The sequence below is a fragment of the Chamaea fasciata genome, unplaced genomic scaffold, assembly GCF_029207755.1.
Source record: "Chamaea fasciata isolate MVZ Bird 193981 ecotype frontalis unplaced genomic scaffold, bChaFas1.0.hap1 SCAF_5, whole genome shotgun sequence".
Lineage (NCBI taxonomy): Eukaryota > Metazoa > Chordata > Aves > Passeriformes > Sylviidae > Chamaea > Chamaea fasciata.
In genome coordinates, this window is record NW_027094090.1 from 65,195,118 (window position 1) to 65,212,065 (window position 16,948).

Below are 16,948 nucleotides of genomic sequence, written 5' to 3' on the forward strand. Positions count from 1 at the left end.
GTTGCAAATTTCCAACGTGTAAGAAGGAAAAGTATGTTGCACCAGTCGGCTGTGGACTGATCAGCATTTTGCATGGGCTTGGGGGTGGATTTGGCACATGCCTGCTGTGTGTAGAATGAACACCCATGTTTCTTCAGCTATTTGATTTCCCAGACTGGAGTGGCTTTTCTAGCAAGGATATTGCTCTCTGCAATCAGACCAACAGCCAATTGGTTGCAGGATGCAGCACTAATATCAAGATGCTACTGTGATACTTTTATTTAAAAGTGCCCAGTGCAGTACTCCCAGCCCAAGGGATAACATATATGAGCTAAATGTACGTGAGAACATGGGGTAACAAAAGGAATAGGAACATGTCTGTGAGATCTGGCTGCTGGAACACATTGGATTATGTTTCTCCTGAGCTAGCTACAGACTCATGGCAGCATGGAGAACGGGGAAAAAAGACTGAGCACAAAGGAGAGCAAGCTGCTTACTCCAGAGCTGGATCCTACACCAAGTATTAGAAACAAAGGCTACGTCTTTCATACCATCAGCATGTGTGGAATAGGAATGTCAGTTGTCTATGACAGCAGAGTTGCAGCAGCACAGGTCTGGGGTTTTACACAACTTGGGATTGTGCGGAATATAAATGTTCAAGCTGAGAGTTTATAGAGGCAGACCCTTGTGTCTGAGGTTCCCTCTAGGATGCAAGAAAAGGTAAGTGCTGCTGCCAGGTTATAAAGGGCAGAACCCTATTTGCCCCTACTTGCATTGTTTGGTGGGTGTTGTGGTTAAGAAACAACACAGCAGGGGCTATTTTCTTATTGATATGCTCTGGCTTTTCTGAAACTTCACTACTAGAAGAAAGGATAAGGAACTTCCAGGTACCTGGGATGAAACCTTTTTTGGAGGGGGTGCTTTCACAAAGAAAGATTATTTAAAAGAAAAAGGTAGTTCCCTGAGAAGTTACAATATATTTGGTGAAACTGTGTGAAATCTTTAACATGTAAGTGCTAGGGCAACCTTGGGAAAAGGACACTTACTTCAAGTGTTTGAAAAGAAAAGCTATTTAAACTTTGAAGGAGCTATTGGTTTTATTGTTGCAATATTTATGATCCTCTCTTTCTAGGTCATGCAACCATTTTCTTAGTTATCCTTAATCTCCTAGCAGAAAACCTTTCCCTTGGTAGACAGTCCCCTTGTGCTGAGCACTAGCACTACGGAAACAGAAAACAGCAAATTGAAACAAAGTGTGATCATCTATGGCTGCCTTGCTAAGTGCACAACACACCTGCAGAAGGATCAATTGCTCTGATTTAGCATGGCCATTAGTGACACTTTGCCACTGAACGGAAGAAAATGTCTCTGTTTAGTATCCTGAGATATAACAGCAATAATCATAGACATTAGAAATGGGAAATGTCACTAGATCATCTAGTCTACTGCCTCAGTAAAATGCAATGCAATTCCCCAATATAACTTTTCTAGGGAAGAAAAATTGGTAAGTGATGCTACCACTTGTATGATGTTCTCCTTCAAAGTCTAACAAATCTCATAGGAAGAAAGTTAAAAAAAACTTTTTGGAGAGCTACAGTAGGCAGATGTTCTGACAGGCATTGCACTGAAATAATGACCTGTCTCCTAGTTTATCAAAGCACCTACCACTGTCTTTTTACAATGAGGACACTGTAATATATTCACTTCCTTTGTTCTGTATTTATGACTGCAGCATTTCAACAAATCAAAGTTTTCTGGAAGGAAAAGTTGTGACAATCTCTACTGGTTTCTCACCAATTTCTACACCAGTTTTAAAGATGTTGATTCAGCCACAGAGCTGAAGTTATGCTTCTGCGAAGCCATAATAATTTCCCTGCACCCAGTGGGGTTACTCTGGATTTAAACTGGAGTTACTGACAACCCAGTATGACCAACAGCTTCGTCTTTGCATCCAAGGAGACAGACTCGCAAGAACAAAGAGAGAGACAGACAAGCACAGGCGCCAGCTACAGATGCTGCACCCTGCAGCCAAAATGAGGGTGTTGTTCCAGGCAGGTTCCATCTTGTTTCAAAATCTTCCACGTAAGTACTTCTTGGTATAAGTAATTGAGAATTCACCCATGCACAGCAGTGTTGTTAACATGAGCACACCCTTGAAAGTGCTGTCATGTGTTTTCATTGAATATTGCTGCAAAAACAATTGCTGCAACAGAAAGTCTGGAGGAGTTGGGCTCCTTCAATAAACATAGTCTCCCTGTCTTCTTGAACACCTCTCTGGTCTGGAATATCTTGGAAAAGAAACTTAAATGTGTATTTACCTTGCTCTTTGAGCATTAGCACTACCTTGTGCAAGCAGGACCGTAGGTTACAACAGATACCAGGCTTGGACTAGGCTCTATAAAATCCTCAGTGACAATAAGCAATCCAGCAGCAGAAATTAAGTGTGGTTTAAGCAGAGGAGGAAAACAGACTAGAACTGAGCTGCTGAGGGCCCTTGAGAGGGAACAAACACACTTTCTTATTAGCAAGGTCTTTGAATCCAGAACTGCAGTCATAAAAGAACATTTTACTCTCTTTCAGGAAAAAATAGGAAGCTAGCCTCAATATAATGTTGGCTTTCCTCTACCAATCCAAAAGTTTCTTTAGGGCAGGACTAGGAAAAAAGCCCTGGGTTTTTCTGAAGTGAGGAGGAGAGAACCTGTTGTTTTCAGAAGGGCCATTTGTGCTTCATGAAATCCACTGGAATTTTGGTCACATTTCCTTCCTCATGCAAAAAGAAAATAGGACTGTGGGCCAAATACTGTTGAAGCTCCTGAGCAAATGTGTCTTTTTTCTCCAGTGATGCTTGCACACAATTTATCAGTGTGTCCAAAAATATCATCTCCCAGTACGAGGAGGTCCTGTAATTGTTCCCAGGTGTGGTCCTGAGGGCTTTGCTCACATAGCCTCACCTTGAAGTCCCACCAATTGATCTGTGGCAGCCACAGGGAAGCTGAAGCTGCTGGCCAATTTCCCTTGAGGAGGTGATACAGAAAGCCCTACTCACAAACCTGGGTTGACTTTGCTGCTAACTGTTGCAGAAGCAGAGCTGGGACAGTGAGTGAGTCATGGGGCTTGCAAGTCATCAGCTTTGAGTAGTAAAGAAGAAAGAGCTTGGGTCACCCGGCAGGGCTGCTCTTTGTTCCCAAGCTGCTGGAGGCAAAATCATGGGAACAGATCTTGCCACCTTCCTCAGGGTTCACACCACCTCACACAGGGTGACCCTGGGCTATTTTGCTTCACAGCTCTTCCTCCTGGCACTCACGCCCTGCTGCTGTCGTCATCTCCCTTCTGCCTCCCCATACAACTCCCTCTGCAGGGTCTTGGCCAGGGTCACCCTGCAGGTGATCGGAGAAGAGCGCAACTCCTAAGAGCTCTGTATGAGGGCAGAACATGCTCCTCTGTGTGAAATGCTGGCCCATGATCCAAGAAACCTCTCAAAGAGCTTCCCACTCTCTGCCATATAAGGGCCCCACATTTTTCCCACCATCATATTCATTCTGTAACCATATTTTTCTACCAATCTCAGTTTTATGTTGTCTTTCAGCAGGTTTTTTCCTCTATCTGCCTTACTGATGACGCTCCCTTCCAGAATTATTCTCACATTCTGCTCTCGGGTCCTGCCACTGTGGACTCTGGCCCCTTTGCAAGTGTCAGTGCTGTCTTTTATGTTGTTTTGGCTTTTATAAAAATGTAACTGCATGCTTCTCCATGAAACGCCAGTTTTGGAAACTTTGGGAAGGAAGCCATGAAGGGGGAATAATACAACCATATTCCAGAGCGTATGAGAGTACAAATCGTCATACTGTATCTTTAAATTCCTAATCAAAACTGATAGTAACTTTTGTGGGTTTTCTGTTTTTCTGGGGTTTTTTTTTGTTTGTTTGGGTTTTGGTTTGTTTTGGTTGTTTGTTTTGGTTTTGGGGGTTTTTTGTTTGTTTGGGGTTTTTGTTTGTTTTTTGTTTTTTGCTTTTTTTCATCTGGGCTGCCTGGAGGAGGCACCATTTTCCACATATTAGAAAAGGAAACTTTATTTTTTCCCCTCATGTTTTCTGCCCTGCATTCTGCACAGTCCATTGCCTCACCTCACAGTAACTCTTCAGTCTGTCCCCTGTTCCACAGGTGCCATCCTTGTCTCCTCATCTGCTTTTCTGGCAGAGCATTATTCCAGCTCACTGTCTGTGTCCAGCTTACCAGACCAAAGAAAGGCAGACACTTTGCTGTTGGTATTGCTTTCAGTGCTGCTGACAAGTGCAGACAGCACTTTGCTTTTCTACTATAGATAGTTTTACTTCCAGACTAAGGAGAAATGGCAGCCATTATCCTTGCTTTGATCTCATTAATAACAAAGGACAACAGGAGCTCTTTTAAATAGGAGGAAAAAGCTTGAGTTAAAAAAATTAAACAGCATACTCAATTAATTTAGAACCACAGCAAAGCCTTGGAAAGCTGCCATCTTAAATTACAACACAGATGCAACTCATAGAAAATAATAATAATAGTTTAGGAAACAAAAAATAATCCTGTGGTCTTGCTGTCCTAGTAAGAGTTTGCTATAGAAGGACGGGAGCTTCCTCCAGTATCAGTATTGATCATTCCTATGTGATATGTCCCTTTTGCAAGAGCAAGGGCATATATATATCATAGCTCCTGCAGCATAGGGAAGGAACTAGCAGGAATGTGCCCAGCCCTCTTTTTTCTTCAAAACCTGATTTCTCTGTTGGGAGGGAGCTGGGTGACATAAATGGGTACATAAATGATGTTATAATTGCTTTCACCTACCTATACTTTAATTTCCATTTAGATTCAGCTAAAGGGGACTCTAAACAGTTTTGCAGAGGCTCCTACTGGTGTTGAGTATCATAGCTCCAACCAAGTTGGTGGAATGGGAATGATAAAAGTTAATTAAAATCTTGTCTGAAGAGCTGTACTACTTCTAGCCTCAGCACAACTGCTAGCTGATAACTCCTATACGCATGCTGGTTCACTTTCAGGACTAAACATAGCGAAAAAAAAAGGCAAAAAGAGACTGCATAAAAGACTACAATACTTTTCAAAACATTTTCCTAATTGTCTGAGTTTTTCATTAAAAAACCTCCACATGTTAGCATTATTTTGCTGAAAATAGCTGTATTTAAAATAGCTTCAAATAATGTTAATGAAGCATTGTTTTAATTTTGCCTCCAGGAAAAACAAAACAAAGTAGTATTATGAATAATACTCTATTTAAAACCACTGCCATCATAAAAACAATTTTTTCCCTTGAGCTGTGGGCTGACAAAATGCTTTCTCCCTTTTCCTTTCAACAATATAATGTGAGCATGCCAGCACAACAAATTGAAACTTCTGCTAAGCACTTTGCCCAAGACATGCAAACTGCTCGTTACTATTGCAGATGCATGTCTTACCTGGGTATGACACATAAAAATAGGTAATGTCAAAGATGTGGAGGTGTCTGACTGGGACTTAAAGCTCAGGTCCTGAGCACTTACAGTCATTAAAGGTATTTTTACGGTTTTTTGTAAAGCAGGAATGTTAGCACTAATCACATGACCAACATACAAATTTGAAAATTACATCGGACATCTCCCTAATTTCCTCTTGCCATTTAACTTAATTCTAGTATTCATTACTTTCTTTTTTCTTAAATTGCTCTTTTTTGTTTCTTCTTTGCTGTTATGGGTGGCTTAGAAAGGAAAACATAATTGCGTTGACATCTCCTCTATTTTAAACAGAAATTCCGTTTTTCTATCCTGATTTTTACAGCTCCCAGGCATATGAAGTATTACTCCCTCTCTTTTGCTTGTTCCCTGAAAAGTTTCATGAAGGATGCACAAGAATGGCTGAGAAAACTTCTCACCACTGAATTGAAGGAAATAGGAAATGCTGAATCCTTAGCAGGTGTCTCTGCTCAAAGTAATTATTATGATAAATATTTTTAAATAAAGATAGTTGCCTTTTTAACAGGATCAAAATTTTTGTAAATATTTATGTTTTATTCCCCTCATATATTGATGCCAAATGCCTGCTGAAGCTTCAGTGAAGTCTTCTAGGAAAAGGATGGATTAAAAAGCAGCTTCCAGGGGAAAGATGTAAGTAAGAAAATAATCTAATCAGCCTGTGTTTATATAAAACAAGAAAACATAAATTCTTTTATTACTTTTTCTATGAAACATCTTTTAAACAATGGCAGTCTTCTTTTTCAGTGCTGCCTGCATTTTAAACACAGATAAAGTATAGCATTGTATCACATGTTAAATGTTACATTTCACATGAAAACATTTAAACGTAGGACATAAGGAGCATCAGCACACACTTGACTGTGGCTTTCCAAAAAGTAACCTTTCTCTTAATCACTGTGCAGGTAAGTAGTTGGTTCCTTTCTGTGTCCACAAGACAGCTGCTGCTTAGGGCATCCAAAGCAGAAAAAAGGCAGGGTTAGCAAAAACCTTTTCTAAAAGTATCAGTAGTTTTTAGTGACTGACTATCCAGAGTTCATTCAGGTACATTGATTTTAAAACCTAGCAAGCCTATAAAAAATCATGTCATGGTACTTTTGGAAATAATAATTCAGTGTCAACAACCCTGACTTCAAATTGTCACTGTCAGGGACACGAAAGAATGAGGCAGGCAGCAGAAAGGTCAGCAGAAAAGTCCTATCTTTATTTTTCTGACTCCATCTTATATACCCTGATCAGAAGGCAAAAGATTGGCTGCACAGGTTGCCTCCTCTTTGACCTCGTTGGTGAACATCACTATCAATCACATTTCTCCTCCCAGAGGAGAAATATGTAAACAAAATAGATAAGTTCTAAAAATATACACAGTTTTCTTGAAGCTGTGTGAGAATAAAATGCAAACACTGAAAAGCAGTCAAACTTAGGGCAACAACAAATTCCAAATATCAAAGCTGTTTCTAATTTTTTGTCCTCTCTCATTCCTACATCCAGAATTTTCCAAAGCTGGCAGCACTCTGTGTTTGTTTAGAGAAGTATCTACATGCAGGCTTTTTCTAGACTGTATCTCTGTCAGACATAGTATTTATAACAAAAAACCTTAATTTTAAAAAAGGTTTTCATAACCTAAGAGTCAAAAGGATGTGGGATTGACCCCAACTCTGAAGTCTGTCTGTCTCTCTGGCTACAGTCTGTGTGAGGTTTGATACTTGGGATGTCTACAGGCAGGGTCCCAGCCTGTTTCTGCAGGAGCCAAAGGGCACATTCATACTGCAGTGAGACCACTTCCCAAAGCTATAATGTTTCTTCTCATCTCTTGTCTATCAGAAAAGAAAGACTTTGATCCCAAAGAATTCTAACCTTTCCCAGCTCCTGGAAAGACATCACAGTGATAGTGTAATACTGCCACCCAGTGGATGAAAAAGTGCATTGTCACTGTCCAACTTTGTCCCATTTTTTGACAAGATTGGTAGTGGGGAGGTATGAAAAAAACAGGAAGAACTATTTTTTTTCCTAAGCATTTGGACTTTATGAGAACCAAAACCTGTCTGGGAGCTGTGATTCTTTCCAAATCCACCAGTGAACTTGGGTGGGAACTCCTGAGTCATCCATTATAACTTCCAACAAACCAACAAAATCTGCTTGCTTTCTACAGTTCAAATTAGTTTTGCAGTGTGAAACTACAGAGACAATGGAGAATGGTATCTTTTTCTCCCCTGAAAGTATCTGGGTTCCTAGGCTTAGGAAAAATAAATCATATTCCTTCACCTGCTACACGCACACCAAAACTCTGAGCAAAACATAGGAAGGAACACTCAACACTCAACACAAAAGAACACAAATAAAAGGAAAGAGAATTTAAAGAGAGAAATGGTTTTATTACTTTTTTACTTATGGCAAAGACAAGGTCAGCATCTTGGACAGATCCTTCTCTCCCAAAGTGTGCAACCTGTACTCTTGGTGTATTAGTGATTTCTGCTTACAACATGAAAAATACATGTCGATAGACAGGATACAGATGGTTCCCACATATTGAATAAACAATGAAGATGAGAGATAAAGTGCATCCAAAAGTTAAATTACTAATTCACATTGATGTATACAGAGCCTTTTGTATTCCTTTTTCTATCCTGATTTTTACAGCTCCCAGGCATATGAAGTATTACTCCCTCTCTTTTGCTTGTTCCCTGAAAAGTTTCATGAAGGATGCACAAGAATGGCTGAGAAAACTTCTCACCACTGAATTGAAGGAAATAGGAAATGCTGAATCCTTAGCAGGTGTCTCTGCTCAAAGTAATTATTATGATAAATATTTTTAAATAAAGATAGTTGCCTTTTTAACAGGATCAAAATTTTTGTAAATATTTATGTTTTATTCCCCTCATATATTGATGCCAAATGCCTGCTGAAGCTTCAGTGAAGTCTTCTAGGAAAAGGATGGATTAAAAAGCAGTTTCCAGGGGAAAGATGTAAGTAAGAAAATAATCTAATCAGCCTGTGTTTATATAAAACAAGAGAACATAAACAGTAACAAGTATGTGCATATCCAGTATGAAGTGTTATTCACATCAATGGGGCTCTTTTCCCACCAATCAATGTAAAAATCAATTACCATTACTGAATGGAGATGCCATCAAGATTCACTGCTTTTTACTGACTTGTGTGGCCTGAGTTTGCACGGATCTTATCTGCTGCCTGTGCCACCAGTACACGTGGCTTCGCTGTGCTGTCCCCCCTGCTGGTGACTAACCTGTGAAGGGCTCTGTAGCTCTTCCAAGACAAGAGCATGTTTTCATCGAACACCCACAGACCTATTCACTAAGATGACAGGCACATCGCATCTCTACAATTCTTTGTTCAGCTGCTCCACGGTTCTGCTGATCAAGTTTTAACAGGGTTCTCCCAAGCAGATCAAATGGAAACATTGCATTGGCTTGCAGCCCTGGGCGAGGTTGGGAAGTGACACAAATGGAAGAGCAGCCGTCAAATATACTGGAGAATAAGGACAATGAGAACTAGCAGAGAAATAAAGTACAAGAACATCTTGCTCCTAGTTTATCCTCCATATGCTCCTGTTATCCGTGTATTCCCCTCAATGCTTTCTCTGTCAGTTTTGGAGACCTCAGTGCTCCTCTGGCACTGCTCTTCAGCTCTGCTTTTTCTTTGTGCCATTTACGTCCTGTTTATGTACCTCCCATTTTGTCCTTCCCGTTCTACCATGCGGCAGCGCTGCCCCACACCTGCTCTGCAGTCCAGGGCAAACGTTGCTCATCCCGGCCTACACGCCACCTCCCAGTAAAGCGTCCCCGGCCTGATCCTGGCTCAGCCTCCCACCGACCACCCCCGCAGCCCTGTTTCTGTATCGGCCCACTCCACGGATTATGAAGCTCAGCGTGTTATTTGTAACGATTTTATTTAGGAATGACGAAGTGGTCACGCAAATCCCTTTTCCGCAAGTTTTCCCGGTCGCGGGCCCCCGTCACGTGCGCAGCAGCCCGGGCCACGCGGGACGCGGCGGACACGCGCCCTCACCCCGCCCACCACTCTCCCTCCATGGAGATTGACAGTGAAACTAACCAATCAAAAGCAGGATTCTGCCTTTCCCCACCCCCCCACCCCCCCAGCCCATGGTTGCTGTGTCATCCGGCGGGTGACATCGGGGGACGGCCGCCGGTTGGCTGTGCAAGCGTCGGCTTCCGGCAAATGAGCTTCGCGAGCTGCACGACTGACATCTATCCTGCCCAATAGCTGTCGCGCGTGCACGGGGGGGGGGGTAGGGCGAAGTGGCGATGTCGCTGTGGAAGACGGGCGGTGAGGCGTCCGTGCCATGTCGCGGCGCCGCTGAGCTGCCGTAGCCCCGGCCATACCCGCTGTCGCCCGTAGCCGTCACGGCGCCCCGCCCGTGGGCTAGCTAATAAGTGCACAAACTGACGTAACCTCGCCTCGGCTGAGGAGGGTCCCACGGGCCGCTGAGAAGCGCGGCTCGGTGGGCGGGTCTCCGCGCTGTTATGGTGTAACGGGCACTTTCTTTTTCTAATGGAGTCGTAATGTGCGACTCACAGCCCAATCCGTAGGGCGGAAAGGCGGGACAAGTAGAAGCGGGCGAGCAAGTGCCCCATTTAAGGGGCAAATCTCGCAGCCCGCTGGCAGACGAAGAAGGGGTGGGAGACTGTGAGGGATGTGAAGGGGGCAATGCTAACCAGTGACGGCCAGCAAATGCAGGCAATCAGTGAGGGTGTAGGGACGCGAGACCCCAATCAAAAGCGCCGGGAGGCGGTATTCCGCTGTGATTGACGTGCCTCCTGGCTAATGGGCAGAGAGATCCCCGAGACGCTTCCCAATGGGCAGCGTGAAGGGGCGGAAAGGGGACCGAAAGGAGAAGACGAGCAGGCAGAAAGACCAATCAGCGTCAGGGTCGGCGGGGCACTGTCCAATGGGCGGCGCGAGGGGCGGTGTGGGGGCGTGTCCCGCTGTGTTTGGGTTCGTGCTCCTCGGGGGAGGGAGAGACGGCGGCGAGGAAAGTTTGGTTTGGGTTTTTGGTTTCCCCCGCCCCGGTGGTGTTTTTTTTGGTGGGGCCGGAGGAGGGCGGGGGACGCTTTTCGCAGCTTTTTCGCCTTTTGCTTCCCGGGGTTCGTGTTTCCCGGCCGGGCGGAACCGCCCCCAGCACCGACAAGAACGGGGGCTCAGCGCACCGCGGTGGCGCCTCGGCGGTGAGTGCCGGACGGGCCCCCCACTTATCCCCCATCCGCGCTCCCAGCTCCCGCCGCGGGACTCCCTGGGAGCCCTTCCCGCCCTGTGGACCCTCGCGCCGCCTCTGAGGGGCCTCTGGCGCCGGGCCGCGGTGCCGCGGGGCGGGGGAGGGACGGGGGGGCCAGGCCGGCGGGAGGGGCCCCGAGTGGCTGCGGCTCAAGGGCGCTGCCCCGGCGGCGCCGGAGGAATGGCCGCTGCTCCCGCCCCGACCCCGCCGAGTGCCTGTCCCGGGGCACAGCCGGGTGACGGCTGCCCCCTCCTCGCCTCACAGGCGGTCGCTGATCGCCGCGGCTGCGTCCCAGTGCCCCCTCTGGCTTCACACGGGGCCCCGGGGGAAGAGCCGTCCGCCCGCCGGATTACCCAGGCCGGGCAGAAGGTGCAGCGGCGGAAAGACTCCGAGGAACCCTTGTGTGGATGGGGGAAAAAAGGTGCTGTAGTGCGGGGACAGAACCGAGGTTGCGTTGATACCACTGCAAACTGCGCTGGATGAGTGGAATGTGATGCTGATTAAAATGTGTGCGTGTGTATATGTGATGGGTGGGTGGGAAGAGTGACCGTGTTCAGAGATGTGTCCCGAGGGGAAAAAACGTTTCCCCAGCTGATTGTAGCAAAATGAGGGAATATTTGTTTCTGGACACACTTCGCGGGCTGTGGATAAGTGCTGCTTGCAGCGTGGTATCTTGCAAGCTCGATCTGCTTTATGAAATTGCTGTAGGAGGATATACTACAGCATACAGCTGAGGTTTGTTGAATAAACCGAAGACTCAACGAAGTGTTCTCCTAGCTAAAGTAGAGATGCTTACTGCTGTAAACAGTAGTTGTTTTTTCATGGTAACGTTTCACTAACCTCGTGAACATTTGTTAAAATACCTCTTTGTAAATTTAACTTTTGTTTGTTTGTTTTTACAATCCATTAATTACTGTTTTTAAATCATGACTTGCTAGAGTTCAGTGTCATGGTTACAACCTTTAGAAAACTTTACAAAAACTGTGACTTTTCCTGCAAAATAGTAGGCAGGTCTTTGGGGGTTGTACAGCTCTGTGTATTTGAAAAGTCTGTTTTACCTGCTGTTTTCCAGCAATATGAATGGATTTTGGAAATTAGTTCCTGCTACAAGTGTTGTAGAGGTGATAACTTTGATTCGTAGGGTTGTTAAATATGTGCACAAGTTAAAGCAGCTTTGTACTTAGCTTGTCCACTGTGAAGTTGCTCAGCAATGCCCTCCTCTCTTGTGATGACTCTCTAAGGGTGAAGATTCTTTGGAATGCGCGCTGTTGAGATGCGAGTGAACGTTGTCATTTGTTGCATTACCCACGGCCCCGAATTAAAAGATAAGCTCCAGTTTTTCTACATGAGCCGTCGTTAGTGCAGGGTCTGCTGGGTAGATGTATCTCAGGGGAGGGGTTTGCAGGGGTGACTTTTCACCTGAGTTTAACTGAGTTGCAGATGTAACTAGATAATTCCTTAGCGGAGAAATCACCCTGCAGAAAGTTGAGCCTGGAGGTGTGGGAAGGGAGCCCAAAGAGGTGTTAGCTGTGTGTTAGATTTTCTGCTGTGAGGTTTTGGGGCAGTAAGGTAGAGGCACATCTGTCGTAGTGGAGAGTAGGTGAGGTCATCATTATATATTTGCTCTTATCTTGTTTAGCTATGCTGCATCTGTGCTAATCTGCAAAATGTTTTGGGATGCTTAAAGGGAATCACCTGAATCCTGTAATACAGAAGTCCTGGTAAAAATGTAATGATAAACCAGTCAGTGTCTCTTGTTTAGGCAGACTTTTGAATTAATGCATTACTCCAGTTTCTGCATACCTGCAAGTTTAGCTAGAGAGCTACACTTTCATGTAAATAATTAAGTTCAAAGGTTTGGACATAAAAGTCTTGACAAAGTTTAATCTGCCAGAGTTTGTGTGTTTGAATAGTCCAATAAAACATTTAGGTTGAGTGTGTGTCATGGCTTTGCTTGGTGATGGTTATTTCATCATTAAAACTCGATGTTGGAGGATGACTTCAGAAGAGGAAGCTTCAGAAGAGAATTTTGTGTAGCTCTGAGGTACTGTATTTTACTTTAGATCTGCCTCCTAGCAAGTAAGAAATTAAAAGTTAAATTTTTGCAGAAGTAATGCATCATAGAAATCATACGTAGAGATAGCTGCATCTAGAACAGTGGGATGGAAAGCTGCAGCCAGAATGATGGAAAGAATTGAAGGACTACTATAAAATTAGTAATTTGAAAGTATGTTCAAGTGGGGTTTATTCTCTTGGGGTTTTGAGTGATTTTTTTTCTTTTTTTTTTCCCCTCCAGTAAAGGTGGTGTATTTCTGCAGAAAGAGATTGGATTTACAATTAAGCAGTATGAACTGGAGACCATAGAATAAGTCTAAGTAGCTTAGTTATTGACTTGAACGAGTTAATTAATAGTGTGCTTAATGGTTTGGTTACTCTATTCTCCATTTTCTGCAAAATGCTTGGATGCAGAGTCTGTTCTAGTCGCTTACTGCCATTATTATGGTTTTTTTTTCTTGAAAATCTTTTTTATCATAGATATTGTCTGCTTTGTGCACTGATAACAACTAAGTAATTTTCCTATTTCTTTGCAATGGCTTTCCTCAGTCATTGCTCATAGTGCTGCTATTAGATTCACTAATTCTGCAGTACTTCTACTTACAACATACCTAGCATCTTACAGCTGTTCACTTCTTTATGATTAGCTTTTATTTTTCACTCAGCTGTGATCTGAGTGTAGTTTGGGTCAGTAGATGAGTTTTTGTGAAGAAGTCATATCGTTTGTTTTCACAGGATAAATTAAGCATGTTTAACACATAGATAAAGGAGGGAAGTACCTAATACTAGCACATATGTACCACTGCTTTTCTTTAAAGCTAAAAATTTTCTGTCATCTCAGTGCTTATAAAATGTATTTGCTCTGGATTTGCTTTTAGTGATCTGTTTCTTGCATTTTCAGAAAGTTTAATAATGAAATGTTTCACTGTCTTAGGGAAAGAATAGCAAGGGAATGTCAGTCTTCAGTTCTAATTGCAAGAACCTAGCACAGAGGTGCTGAGCAAACAGTAACATGCATTTTTAGTAGGTTGACCGTTGTGGTAGAAAAATACATGTATTCTTGCTAACAGTCTTCCTTAGCGTTTACCGTCTTTCTCCATTTTCAGATAAAACGTGTGTGCTAAGGTTGCTTGTTCTTTCAGCAAACAGTGTGGAATATGGACTCAAGACTTCATGTTAATTTCTTGTGAATTAAAGAATAGTAGAAAAACTGAACTTTTGGCTACTATCTTCTAATAAAAGTGGGGGCACTCTTTGGTATTTGGGCCAGCTGTCACTGTCAGACAAGTAGTTGCCTGCTGGTATTTCTGTAACTGGGGTGAGAGTAATCAGGATATTCTGATTGCTGTTCCCTGTCCCTTTCAGCGGATAGTAAAACTCCTATACTTCCTTACATTTCTCTTCTCTTCATGCCTTCTTTGTATTGCACTTCTACTCAGTTTTTAAAATTTCTTCAGGGAAGTAAACATGCTTTGCTGCAAGTCATTGGTGTCACTTAATTTTTCTCCTTTAGAGCAGTAGGCAGTGAGCATGTTACATTTATTTTTTCCCTTTGCCTTCTTATAGTGGTTAGAGGGAGAGTGTGTTTTTGCACTTATTATGGTTTGCATCATGTTGTAGGGGAATGTTCTGAGGTTTTTAAGTTTTTGTCAGTGTAAGGGTTGTGGTTGGAGTTCGGATGTTCTCCGTGTTTACCATGTAGTGAGCTATGGAGATGACCTTTTCCAGTTTCAGCTAGTCAGTAAGGATTGCGTTTCTGGGCCCTGCCAGCTTTAGTATTTCTGAAATTGGATATCGTGCATGTATTTCCTGATTTAATGTCTGTGGATTAGAGTAAACACAATAGTTCCTCTGTGAGAAAATCTGGGAAGCAAGGTGATGTTCTATCCGAGACTTGCACTGTTTAAGTTTTTTAAAATATCTACTTAAAAAAGTAAAATGGATCTGAAAGCAGCTCTTAGCCTGTTTAGCTTCTAAGTCTGTGGAGCAACATCCTGCTTGTCAGGAGAAATGGGAGGTATCATAAGGCAGCAGTTGTGCTGTGTGCTACAGGATACTGGTCAGAATAAACGTATTTATATATATCAGCCTGGAAGCTGATATATTTTAACCGTGTTAGACAGAAGATGGGGGGCTGGAAAGGTAATTAGCGGATGAAAGGATAAGAAGCAAAGTTGCAAAACAAAGAGTCGATGATTTTAGATAGCCTGACAGAGGATAAGTCAAAAGGTGATACAATAATATCATGTTGCTTGTGTGAGGGGAAGTCCTCTAATCCATCTAAATTAATAATGAATTAGAAAATCATTGATGTTTTAACTTGCATTTAATTTCTATAATTTTATCATGGCTCTTGACAGTGTCATAAAAAGTGCTATAAAACAACCTGGCAGAAATTTTCAGTAGTGTATTGGGTTTTTCATTAGTAAAGTCTGTTCTGTAACAGGAGAAATTTATGCCCTTTGATTTGGCAGTAGTCTACAAGGAACATAGTTTTTGTGAATACTGTTGGCTTTCTTCTGGTAAGTTTGAAGATTTTTCAGATTCTAGCCTCTACTTTGCTTTTTGGAAATGCTTCTTCTTGTTCTTCTGATCATCTTGTATCCCAGGATTACAGGGTTTTTTCCTCCACTTGAGTCCCTCTTATTTTCTTACCACAAACGCTAGTTGTACCTGCAGTTCTCTAATGTGTTTTTCATGTGGCAAAAGCAGACACTGAGAGAGAGTTTCACTGGTTAAATTAAATGTATGATTTTAAATCCAGAAGCTCAATGTTTGGAAACGTGTTTGCTGGCCTTTTTGTTTTAGGACTGGTCCAATAGGTCTCCACATTAACAGAACTAAGTAACTCCTGGGCTGCGACATGGCAATCTCATTATCAACTTCTTTGGCCCTGTGACCTCTCTGCATAAGTCTCATGACAGTACCATATGAGTGGTAGGAAAGACAGGACTCACCTCTGGGGAATAGATGGAAGTCTTCAGGGACTACATTCTACTGTAGCAGGCTAAATATATTTTGGTCATAGGGAGATCCACCAGTGATAATGGGAGTAGGTCCTCTTGTCTTGCTGCTTCTTACAGTCAAGAGATACAAATTACTCGGCACTCTGGTGTCAGTGTCCTCTAAGTTATGAACGTCTGTGTCTTAGGAGCTGAAGAGACCCAGGTTGTCCAGCTCTTCTCCTGGACATTTGAGAACCTTTTAGCTCTCTCCTGGGACATTGGGGGATCCTTAGAAATAATCTGATGTCTCTTTCTGGAGAAGATGGAAGTGCCAGAGTATGTTTTATTTTCTTATTACAGCTGACAGTATATTCTTCTTTTTATACAGCAGTGCATTAATTAATTTAAAAGCTTTTCCAGCAGTTAGTTTTTGTGGAAGATTAAATCACCTATACACTCACTTTACCGTTATAGTGAAACACTATTTCAAATCTCTGAGGCTTCTGCTGCTTGCACACCGTGACTTGAGAAACCGTAAGTTAATAGTATCAGAAGGTGCAACTAGCATGAGGAATGATGAGGAACTTGGGAAAAAAACATAAGAATAATGTTTTGATTTCAAAAAATTGCCTCTGCCTCTGAGATAGTGGAAGGGAATGTGTCCCATCACCCCAGCTTCTTACAAACACCAAAATATACTTCACTCCAGAATGAAATATGATCCATCCTTGATCTGAAGCAGCTCAAAATCCCTTTAAGAAAGAAGGCCATAATACATATTGCTCTAAATAGTTGTTTTAAAGCATTGTCAGCTACTTTTATGGGGTTTAGTATCTTTCTTTGTGACCCTCTCTGGGATTTTTATGTATTGAGATTTTTCCTGGATGTATTAGCATTATTATAAAAGCATTCTTATATTGCTGTAAATATAGCAGTTTCACTCTGTGTTGAGAATGTTTGTTCTGATAACTATGTTTGGGGGGGGTTTTATTTTGGAATTTTTGTTTGTTTGTCTTTTAAGTTCCACTTAACTGCTTCAAGTAAGAAGCTAAAAAAAGAGCACTTTGGCACGAATGTGTGTGTGCAGGATATTTTACTATTACAGCCATTGTAATTTAAATTCTTATCCTTCCATATGTATTTGGGTTCTGAGAAAAATTTGTTTCATTTTAAAATTAAGTCCTTAGTATTTTTGTTTGTCAAATGGCTGAGATTCT

The 16,948-nt window shown here is 42.6% G+C and overlaps 1 protein-coding gene across 11 annotated transcripts in view; it reads left to right on the plus strand.

The window, feature by feature from the left end:
• The first annotated feature begins 10,428 nt into the window (after window positions 1-10,428).
• TNRC6B (trinucleotide repeat containing adaptor 6B) overlaps window positions 10,429-16,948 on the plus strand; it is a 136,672-nt gene continuing 130,152 nt past the window's right edge. For 3 of the 11 annotated variants that reach the window (XM_066184174.1, XM_066184177.1, XM_066184173.1), the window contains exon 1: window positions 10,943-11,152. The gene's annotated coding sequence lies outside the window, so the exon portion shown is untranslated. Of the gene's footprint in view, window positions 10,685-10,942; window positions 11,153-16,948 lie in introns of those variants that run through there. The other 8 variants (XM_066184168.1, XM_066184178.1, XM_066184170.1 and 5 more) reach the window with 5 other exon arrangements.